Genomic DNA, 12,280 nt, shown 5'->3' with positions numbered 1-12,280 from the left:
CAGTTGCGAGATCACAAGAGTGATGTCCCCAAGACAGCATTCCAAACTCAATATGGACACTACGAGTTTGTAGTAATGCCCTTTGGTCTGACTAACGCACCGGCAGCATTCATGGACCTGATGAATCTGGTGTGCCACCGTTTCTTAGACAAGTTGGTGATTGTGTTCATCGACGATATACTTGTCTATTCGTGGAGTGAAGATGATCATAAACAACACTTGAGGCAGGTGTTGGAAACATTAAGGGCGGAAAAGCTATACGCAAAATTTTCGAAATGTGAGTTCTGGATCAGGAGGGTGAATTTCCTTGGTCACGTGGTTAGCAAAGAAGGCATACACGTGGACCCTTCCAAAATCAAAGCGATTGACAACTGGTTTGCACCAAAGACACCTACAGAAATCCGACAATTCTTGGGTCTCGCGGGCTATTATCGAAGGTTCATCCAAAACTTCTCCAGAATCGCTAAGCCTTTAACTACCCTGACACAAAAGGGTGTAACCTTCAATTGGGGAGGCAAGCAAGACACTGTGTTTCAGACATTGCAGCAGGCCCTGTGCAGTGCACCTATCTTGTCCCTGCCCGAAGGGACAGAAGACTTCGTGGTCTATTGCGATGCATCCAATCAGGGCCTAGGTTGTGTGCTCATGCGACGAGGAAAGGTTATCGCCTATGCCTCGAGGCAGTTGAAAACACATGAGCTCAATTACACAACTCATGATTTGGAGTTGGGAGTAGTGGTCTTTGCGTTAAAGATCTGGAGACACTATCTCTATGGAACCAAGTGCACTATCTTCACCGACCATAAGAGCTTACAGCACATCTTTAATCAGAAGGAGTTAAACATGAACCAGCGATGATGGGTCGAGCTACTCAGTTACTACAAGTGCGAAATTTGCTACCATCCCGACAAGGCCAATGTGGTAGCAGACGCCCTAATTCGAAAGGAGTATTCAGGGTGTAAGGTGAAGGCACTAACAATGACCATCCATTCCCACCTGTCCGCGCAGATCAGAGAGGCTCAGCTGGAAGCCTTAAAACCAGAGAGCATGCCAGGTGAAGCCTTGAGAGGAATGGAAAAGAATCTAGAGATCAAGGGAGACGGAGTCTACTATTTCATGAACCGAATCTGGACCCCAAAGTTCGGTGGTTACATAGAGGTTGTCATGAATGAGGCTCACAAGACTAAATACTCCGTTCACCCAAGTTCGGATAAGATGTATCTGGATCTCAAACAACTCTATTGGTGGCCAAACATGAAAGCATAGATTTCTACCTTCATGGGCAAGTGCCTGACTTGCGCCAAGGTGAAGGTCGAATATCAGACCCTCAGGTCTACTTCAGCAGCTGGAAATACCTGAGTGGAAGTGGGAAAGGATAACCATGGATTTTATCACCAAGTTACCCAGATCTCTGAGTGGGCACGATGCCATCTGGGTAATTATTGATCGGTTGACGAAGTGTGCCCACTTCCTGCCAATCAAAGAAAGCTTCAAGATGGAGAGACTCACACGGATCTACATGCAAAAGATAGTTTGCCTTCATGGTGTACCTGCATCCATTATCTCTGATCGAGATAGCAGGTTTACATCGAGGTTCTGGCAGTCTTTACAGAAGGCTGTTGGAACTAAATTGGATATGAGCACGGCTTATCATCCGCAGACTGATGGACAGAGTGAGAGGACAATTCAGACATTGGAAGACATGTTGAGAGCATGCATCATTGACTTTGGCGCGTCATGGGACACTCATCTTCCTTTGGTTGAATTTTCCTACAACAACAGGTACCATACCAACATCAAGGTTGCACCGTTTGAAGCCCTCTATGGCCGCAAGTAAAGATCCCCTCTGTGTTGGGCTAAGGTGGGCGACACGCAGCTAACCAGTGGTCAAATCCCCGACAGTACTCTCAGTGGTCCTGAAATCATCCGAGAGACAACTGAGAAGATTGTACAAATCTGGGAACGACTGAAAGCCTCACGAGATAGACAAAAGAGCTACGCCGATAAGAGACATAAACCCTTGGAGTTCCAGGTTGGCGACCGCGTCCTTTTGAAGGTCTCACCCTTAAAATGCATGGTACGCTTCGGTAATCGTGGAAAGCTAAACCCAAGGTACATTGGACCATTTGAGATCCTTGCTAGGATCGGTCCTGTAGCATACAAACTCCTGCTACCATGAGAACTCAGCAACATCCATCCTGCTTTTCACGTATCGAACCTAAAGAAGTGTCTGTCCGATGAGACACTTGTGATTCCTCTCGACGAGATTGAAATCAACGAGAACCTCAACTTCGTGGAAAAACCTATCGAAATCATGGATCAGGAAGTCAAACGAACGAAACAAAGTCGCATCCCTATAGTGAAGGTTCGCTGGAATGCCAAGCGGGGGCCTGAATTCACGTGGGAGCGCGAAGATCAGATGAAACAGAAGTATGCGCATCTCTTTCCTAATCCATGATTTATATTCTAGGTTCGAATTTCAGGACGAAATTCCCTCTAACGGGGAGATGATGTGACAACCCGAAACTTATCCCGTTTCCGTTACGTGACTCTGTTAATAAAAATTCAAATTTGTTAACTTTTCCGCCAAACTCTTTGGTTTATTAAAATAATGAATAAATTACACGAATGGTCCCTATGGTTTGGGGTAATTTGCGAGTTTGGTCCCTAACTTATTTTCTTAACTCGGACAATCCCTATAACATGATTTTATTGCGTGGTTGGTCCCTCTCCCATTTGAAATGACAATAATAACCTTGTGTTTATTAGTTAATTTCCATTTGTTATTAATATTTAATTTTAAATAAAAAGAAAAGTAAACTAGATATTATCATCCCCTCACTCCTACCTGGTTACCAATATCATCCCACTAAACCTATTCTCTCTCTCCCCCTCTCTCTCGCTCTCGCCATAACTATACCGCCGCCACTCAACCTACCGGATCTCCGCCATCTACCATCACCTAGCACTACTGACTACTGTCTTCTTCCCAGCCAAAGAGAAATCGTCATAACCTGCTGGATATCTCCACATCTTCTCTGCTACCGGAAAAGCCAAGTATCAAATCTTCCTTTTCAGATCTCCACCAGAAAAAGAAAACAAGTTTCAGATCTCTACAAAAAATCACTTTTTAGATCTCAATCAGAAAAAATCAAAGTTTCCAGGTCTCCCTTATCTCTCCGACGATACGTGGAACGTGAAGGAGCAAGTCATCGAAGAAAATGATGCATGTTATAGAGAAGACAATAGGTCAGATCGTCATCGATCTTCTGCTCCATTGTTGTCAATCTGTTGAAATGGAATCCTTGTTGGAAATCTCGTGGTCTATCTGTTCCATCACCCCATGAAAATAATCGAAAATATCGTCAGAAATTGGAACCCTAGCTTCTGTTTCCCCTTTTCTGTTGGTGGAAAATCACAAGAAGGACATCATATCGTTACTTCCTCTCTTCTCTCCCCTACTAGCCTTGATTTGTGATATGTGTAAACCTTCTCCATCGAACAAAATATCTAGCTCGGTGTCTGAACAATTGTTTTAGTGGGGGCTTGATTTGAGGATTTTGTTTCGGGGATTCCAGAATTAAGTGATGATTTGTGTAATTGTTATTATGGATGTTTTATCAGAATCATTTTATCTAATTACTACCGGATTGTTTTAATTTTTTATGGGGTGGGGTATCAATGATATTGACCGGAGATGGTGGCCGGTGATATTAACCGGAGATGGCGGTCGGTGATATCGCCTGAAATATGCACTAGATTGGGGAAGAGAAGACCATGATTAACTAAACTTAATAATAAACTTTGATATTAACAAATTAGAAATAATAAACTGACATAAAATAAATAAAAAAATAAAATATTAAGGGTAAGGTAGTCTTTTTACTTTCGTTGGGGACCAAAGACGCAACAAAAACATAAAGTAGGGACCGTCTGAGTTAAAAAAAAAATAAGTTAAGGACCAAACATGTAAATTATCCCAAACCATAGGGACCATTCGTGTAAATTACTCTAAAATAATCTAATTATTTTTAATTAAATTATTTATAAAAAAAAAAAGTTAAGGACCAAACATGTAAATTATCCCAAACCATAGGGACCATTTGTGTAAATTACTCTAAAATAATCTAATTATTTTTAATTAAATTATTTACGGATCGGAAACAAAAATTGCGCGAAAACGTGAAAATTTGGAAAAATCAAACATTTATGGTCGAAGTGGGATTACGACCGTAAACTCATTTACGACCGTCAACCTGTTTACGTTCAGTGACGAGTGGACCCCTCACCTCACCCCTATAAATACGATGCCTCCGACTTCATTAGGACGTTTCTGGCCACACTCTCTCCTCCTCTCTCTAAGAATCTCGACCGTAAACACTCAAAACGCATTCAAACTTCGGAAAACATCGAGAAAATCACGTTTGGAGCCCTTTGGAACGTCTGGAAACACTCAGCTCGTCAAAATCAACATCCAACCATCATTCTTCTTGAGTTTACGGTCCAACCTTCAAAGACCGTAAACTCTGTTCTTGAGTTTACGACCATAAACTCGCCAAGTCTTCAAAAACCATAAACTCGCCAAGTCTTCAGAAACCGTAAACTCTTGTTCATGGCCGTAAACACCTTTTTGGTAGTACTTTTGGCTGAAAACTCATTTCTTCGATTCAAGCAAGTCTCGGTAACATTTCTCAACCAAATTCAAGTGTTTTCTGACACTTTATTTATCGAAATCGCTAATTTAGATACATATACGTATTTATTTGATAATAGGATTTCGTTAAGTGTCGCGTGCAACAACTCAGGAATCTTCTTTTCAGTCAACAACCCCACGCAACAACTGTGAGTTCATACCCCTACATTTTTCCTCATTTTTATGGTTTTCAGAGGGGGAAATACAAGCTAAACATAAATGTTTCCTTATAAGCTAAACATAAATGTTTTCAGGAAAAAACATAAAACTTATGCAAATCTCATACTTTATTTCGCTTTAGTACTATGCCGAGCATAAGGTACGTTTTCACTAAAATTGCATAGTTTTTACGGATACGCTATTCGCTACGCTATTCATGCAAACTATAATCGGTATAGTTTGGGGTTTCTCTAAAAACTTATCAAGCATAGAAACTTTCTCTACTAAACATATGCACTGGAACAGAAACCGTTTACAGTTATATCACTGATTTATCATGATTTTCTTAACTGTAACTTATCACTATACCGGTATACATTCGGATTTTCACTACGATAGAACGCTACTGCATTACATGTAAACTAGATTGTACGATACTGTGAGACGCTACTTCAATACTGTACCCTTAGGTGTACAGGGATAAATCCTACCATTGTATAACCAGAGTCTCCTGGAGGGAGAGCGTGAGGTTTGTGAATAGATCTGTTCGGGACTGACAATCCCACATCTGGACTGCTAGCTAGAGTTAGTGTGGGCACGCCTGAGATGTACAAATATCATTTAACATCAATGCCTGAAGAACGTTGGAAATGTCACGAGTCATATCAAGCATGGTTATACGACTCATATTATGTATAAATCACCGATAGTTTACCAACCTGGTTTTCTTCAGTAGTTTTATTTATACTAAATAGAACTAAACACACTATGAATATTGGCCGAGCCAAGGTTTTCAAAACCGGATCATTTATGCTACGGTTTTTCATATTAAATACTTATACATCATGTTTATCTTTAGCTAGCCACATGGGGTAGTATTTTCGCATATCACTATGGTTTTTCAAAAACGAACATTCATGGTTGTATACGAAATTGATAACACTATGTTTTTCACTAAAGAAAATATCGGATTTTCTTGAAATTACACAATCATTTCGACTCGCTCATCAATAAGTTTTCATTACAAACTACTGCTTATGAATTCACCGGCTTTATGCTGATATTTTTTAAACTGCTTGTATTCTCAGGAAATCAGTAGACAGGTACTCGTTGGATTTTCCGAGGAACCGAAGCATTTAGAGTTTTTAAGTTTTTATTTTGCAAAGCTAATGAATGTAATTCAAACTGAGTTTCAAATAGATGTAAACATTTTCTTTCGAAAATTCACTGTAATGGTTGTGTTGCTATGATTGCTGTTATTCATTGGTTGTGATGCTATACATGACGTCCTACGCCCCGGAATATTTCCGCCAACGGTTTCGGGGTCTGACAATAGAAATATAAACACCAAATGTAAATATGATCTAGATGGCTCAATTACGCTTCAGAAAGATACAGAGAAAAGTGTAGAGTACAATAGTGAAATGATCAAAAAGCTACTCTAACTCTAGTATCTACCCCTATTTATAGGGATGACTGAAGCATACAAAAAATACATCAGGGACTAAAATTTAAAGCTTTGACACTATCATACCCTTATGCAAAACATACAAGTCAGACTTCGATACTAAAACAAGACTAGAAAGGTTTCGTGTAACGATTGTTTTCCCGAGGTATAAGTTTATTTAATTCTCAAGTTTTATTTTGGGCTATAATAGATTTAGTTATGTGAGTGGGCCTTTTGTTGGGCCAAGATGTAGTCTGCCCATAATCCGTACGCGGGGCGTAACCCGTTGTACGCTGGGCGTAAGGGTTAAATGAAACACGTGGATGAGAGGCGTACGCGCAGCGTACCATAGTGTACGCCCAGTGTACACGACCGGGGGAAAAACCCTAATTTTAGGGTTTGAGATGTATTTAATGTTGAATTAGTGTCTAAGTCCATAACTATTTTGGTATGTACTTGACCCGATGGTGCATGGTCCTTTTGGGTTGCCTTCACCAAAGCAACTTGATAGGATGAATTATGGAGAGAAAGGATTAAATATGCTTTATTAATATATTATGAGAATAATATATTAAAGGAGAAATCATATTGTTTAATTAATATTAGTCAATAATTAAACTTAAGGGACTGGAATTGTAATTATAAGATAATTGCAATTTGGGCCATGGATTGTCTTAAATCAAGAGGTGGACGAATTCTTATGGGAAGCCCATAAGGAAATCGTCCAAGGGCTTGATTAAAGGACTCTATGGGTTGCTTAGGGCTTAAGCAACCAAATTAGGGTTTCCTTGTTAGATAACCCTAATAGCCTCACTATATATAGAACCCTTAAGGCTCAAAAACGTGGGGAACTTCTTTTCTAGGGTTAGAACACGTTTTGGGCACCCTCCATCCTCTTTCCTCTTCATCCTCTTGCTTATGGTGTTTGTGAGCCATTAGAGGAGTGACACTTGTGACTCTAAGCCTTCCAAAGTCAATTCAAGAAGGAATTGGGATTGTTATTACTACATAACAATCAAGGAAACATCTTAAACCTAATTATATGTTAATATCGATTTCCATATGCTAGAATTAGGGTTTATAGTCTTGGATTCAAAGCATGTACAATAGAGAAACCTAGATCCAAGCATTAGGGTTTGTATGAGCACATAAGATGTCTTATGGCCAAAACCCATCAGTGGTATCAGAGCCTAGACTGGTTTCTATTGTATTGATGCTTGATATGGTTGAAAAATTCGATTTTTTGGTTTCTGGAGGCTGGACTCGCCGATTCCATAGCTGAACTCGCCGAGTCCAAGCATGACTCGACGAGTCAACTCGTCAGATGGGGATATTTTCGCGATTTCTTGCTGTTTTTGCTTATGGATAGTTACCTTATCATATTAGATCAATATAAATCCGATTTTATGATATATTTGACTATATTCTTGATCTAATTGAAGATATTTATCAATTAACAAGATAATTGTTTCCTTATGTGATAATTGATTAATTATTTTGACTAAATTGATAAATTGTTTTGCAAGAAATCATTAAATAAATCAAATATGGATAATTATGTGATTAATTGTTAATTTAGATTATTTGTTATTTGATCCTTGTTGTTATGAAAAGTTTCATATTTTCCCCTTAGGTTTTATAGTTTAAATTTGAACCCAAAAGTTTTGTTGTTTTGAAATTTAAATAGTTAAAACCCTAATGTTTTGAAAAAAGGTTTCAAAACTTGCCCTCAAGTTTTGGAATTTAAATTTTGATTAAATGGTTTAGTTTTGATGTATATTTAAATTCTAAACCCTAATGTGTTGAAATGTTTCAAAACTTGCCCTCAAGTTTTGGAATTTAAAAGTTGATTAAAAGTTTAATTAGGAATGTTAAATTCTAAAACTCTAGTATAGTTTTGAAAAAGTTCAAATCACACCCTTATGGTTTTATTAATTAATTAAGGAGTATAATTAAAAGAGTTTTAATAAATCCATAAAAGTTTTGGTTTAAAATTTAATTTAATTAAAAGTATAATTGTTAAATTAGACCACCTAATATTTTAAAAGTGTAAAATACACCCTATACTATATATATAACATTAAAAGTCTAACATTATATATATGTATGAGTAAAAGTCAGTCTTACCGTTAGTAGGCCTCATTCACGAAGCTAGTCTATAAGGGGTGTTTAAGGAAATTGCCTATAAAATGGCGATTGAATGGGTATCCACTCTTACCCACCGCACTCTTGACTAGTGGAGGGTCGTTAGCCGAACGGGTAGGATAGGACGAAACCTTCCATTATAAGTATAATGAATTATTAAAGTAACTAACCGCTTTCATAAAATTCCCGATCTTAGTTACTTAGGCAAAAGTGAATTAATGCAATTCCATGAAATTACACTTTGTGCCCCTGCAAAGACGTTAGTGGAGCGTGTGTGGTTTACCGGCACACTAAATGGTTCTAAGCAAAGGTAGCAAAGGGTGACTCAATGTTTTTCATAGTTTGGTGGAGCGTGTGTGGTTTACTGGCACATCGAATAGGTGACTGTAACATGTGAGGGCACCATGTAAGTTTGCATGGTTATTCACACCCGCTTTGTGATCCTCGGCATCCCAGTCACAAACAAGAGGGGCATATCGAGATTTAAACATGCCATTGAAAGTTCAATGAATCTCAAAGGATCTAGGAGTTTTCATATATTTAAAACTTAAAATTTATTTTTCGTTATTCATGGTGGAAATTAGTGAATCGTCATTCACTTACCTTCAAATGTTCTACAATTTGGGTTACGACATCCCTCTCCCGAGTTGTAGAATATTGTGTTGGGTCCTAGCCTTGGAATTTCATTTGGGTGATTTACCAAGGACTCAATCAATCAACTAACTTGAATTTATTTTCTCCCGTTTTGTAGATGTCAAAGTTTGACAACTATGGTCTTCCCAAATCCCGTGGAATAAGCATTCCACATGAAGATGATATTCCACGATTCGATCGAGGAACAAGAAATCATGCTCCTCCTCCTCCAATTATTCTCCCTAACCCACAAGTTCAAAGGCTTGAAAAGTTCAAGATCACTCAAGCCCTTTTGGCAAGTAAACATAAAGAAGGAAAGTCGGTGTGTGCACACGTCCTAGGGATGAAGTCACACATTGATAGGTTAAGAATGTTGGGATATGTTGTCTGTGAGGAAATGTCTGTTGATTGGGTTCTTCAGTCACTACCTAACTCATATAGTGAGTTCGTAAGAGAGTACTATATGATGAACCGCGACGTGACCCTTATAGATCTCACCTATATGCTTATTGCTGCTGAATCAACAATGGTTTGGCGCAATAGAAAAGCAAAGTTGATTGGTGAATCTGCCTTCAAGACCTCTATGGATATAGACAATGGCAACAAAAGACATGCTATGATTGAAAAGTTTGATCATAAGAGAAAGGCAATGTCTGAAGTAGTTCCATGTGCTGTTCCAAAAGAGTCGATTTGCTTTTATTGCCAAGAGAAGGGGCATTGGAGACGAAGCTGCCCTCTTTACCTAAGAGATCTAAGAGATGGGAGAGTCGAAACGTATGGCTCTAATATAGGTAAAATCCATTAACTAACTCTTTTAAGCTTCTATTCTAGATTCTTAATACATAATTTGATAAGATTATAATTGATGTTTTGTAGGATCAAAGAAAAGAAAGGAAGCTTAAGGGAAGAAGTGAGCAGAATCTAACCATGAAGGAATGGATTTCGATCGCATTTCTCGAAGATTAGATTCTTGAGCTACTACTTAGAGTTAGAATTAGATTGCTAAGAAAGATGTATTAGCATAGTTTTTCAATGAATTGCATTGTAAGGACAAATTTTTCCGCAATAAAATAAATTTTGATTTTATATTATTTATTTATCCTTGCAATGGCATATATGAAAAAAATTGATGTTTGAATATTAGCAATAATGGATTTGGTTCTTATTATGTTATTTATGGAAAGTCGAGAATTTACCAAATAGGGAGAGTTTCTCATCACCCAAGTTTCAATTGGACAGAAACTTGGAATCATGCAACTTGGTTGCACGATGAATGAGAAATTTCATATTTGGAAATTAGACAAATTCATTGACAAAGTGTCAAGTGAAGGACTTGGAGATCGAATACACAAAGTTGCGTGTTGATCAAGTCCACCATAAGAGTAAGAAAGATATTTGTCATGATTTACTAAAGGTTTAGTAAATGTGATTATACTTACAAGATTAAGTGTAATTCGGAATTGATTAAAAAAGTTTTAAATCAATAGCAAAACGAATAAGAAGAATCAAGTAGGCATAAAGATAAAAGTTTCTCCATTCTAAGAAGAAGGGAGAGTAGCTTTTATGCTTTATGATAAGCCTTAATGATTAAGAACCATATCTCAATTGATCCTCTAAGTAAGTCTTAGTACAATTGTATGCCTAAGAAGAGGAATCAAGAATTGAAGAAATGGTTAAATCAAGAAGTCAATCATACTTCGTTCCAAGACAAGTCTTAGAGTTAAGATTGTGACATTGAGTGAAAAGTATTAAGAAGGTTTGTAACATTCATCAAATGTGGAAACTTGTGATGTCTTGGATAAGACAAAGACCAACTAGGACGTATTTATGAAGAGTTTTGATAAAAGCTACACTAACTCTTGAATATATGTTTGTCAAGAAATGTTTTGACAAGAGAATCTTATATGTCAAGGAGTTAGTGGGAGTCTTAATGGTCTTGAAAGGGTTCAAGAACAAATCAAATAAACCTTATCGATAATCACTAGCACACGAGTTGAGGTTTACAACCTATCGTGTTGACATTATTTTGTTTATGTGCCATTCCAGTTGAGTTAATTATGCATGTGAGTCCTATGAGTTCTCATTTTGAACGCATAAAAGGAAAAGCACCTTAATCAATGAAAGGTACATTGATAGGAAAATGTGAGCTGCTTAACTACTTGGAAGACATGGTGGGCAGCTGTGCTACCATAAGGCAAGAAATCAAGATTAAGAAAGTTTGGTCCATATGAGTTTGAATTTGTCGTAAACTTTAGTTTTGACAGATTCACATGGATAGGAACACATACACCGTTTAAATCTAAGTGTCATAAGATTTCCTCCTTCATAAAAATGATTGTCAGGAAATGCTTTCACTAAGAGAGATTTTAAGAAGATAGTGATTGTAAAATTGCATTCTCGAATTCAATTATGGTTACGATATCCCTTTCCATAATTTGAATTGTGAGGTTTGGCAATTGTTTACACACACATATGAACTATCTAAGGCAAAGGTGTATAAGTTCAAAAAGCCTTGATAAAAGATTATCAAAGCATTAAGTATTAGAAACATGGACTTAAGAAATTCAATAAGCATTGTTTTTCTGAAATTTAAGATGTTTATGAATACATGTCGAAGCTAGTGGGAGCATAAATGTTATGTTTTATAATAATCATCATGATAGTGGGAGCATAAAAGTTATGATTGTATGATTATTAAGGAAAGTATTGCAAGGTTAGCAATATTAATTATAGAAAACAAGAGTCATACTTTGCAAAGTTGTAAGAGTTGAAAGGTTGTTTTGCTATAATTAAGGGAGAGAATATTATGCTTCATTTCAAATCTAAAGGATTAGGTTGAGAAATGTTAATAAATTTAGTCAAAGGTACACAGTGTGTTCTTAAAATTTCGATTATGATTACGGCATTCCTCTTCACAATTCTAATTTTGAGAACATAGCAAATAAAACATTATGCGTCGTGTCCCATACGCTTCGGGTAAAGGATCAATTGCAAATGCTTTAATATTTGACCATTCCAACATTTTCCAAATGTCTAGCGCATTTAAAGGGAAAAAGGACTAGAATCGGTTTTGATTAAAATAATTAAACAACTATCAAAGGACAACCCAAAGTTTGACAGGGATTGGTCGCTTGTGAGTAGTTGGAAGCATGGTATTGGATGGACCATATCGACATTATTATGAATAGAAAAGATTCTATTAA

Source organism: Lactuca serriola, chromosome 4 (genome assembly GCF_051521515.1).
Source record: "Lactuca serriola cultivar US96UC23 chromosome 4, Lser_US96UC23_V15, whole genome shotgun sequence".
In the NCBI taxonomy this organism is placed as follows: Eukaryota; Viridiplantae; Streptophyta; class Magnoliopsida; order Asterales; family Asteraceae; genus Lactuca; species Lactuca serriola.
Note: the sequence above shows the minus strand (reverse complement) of the source record.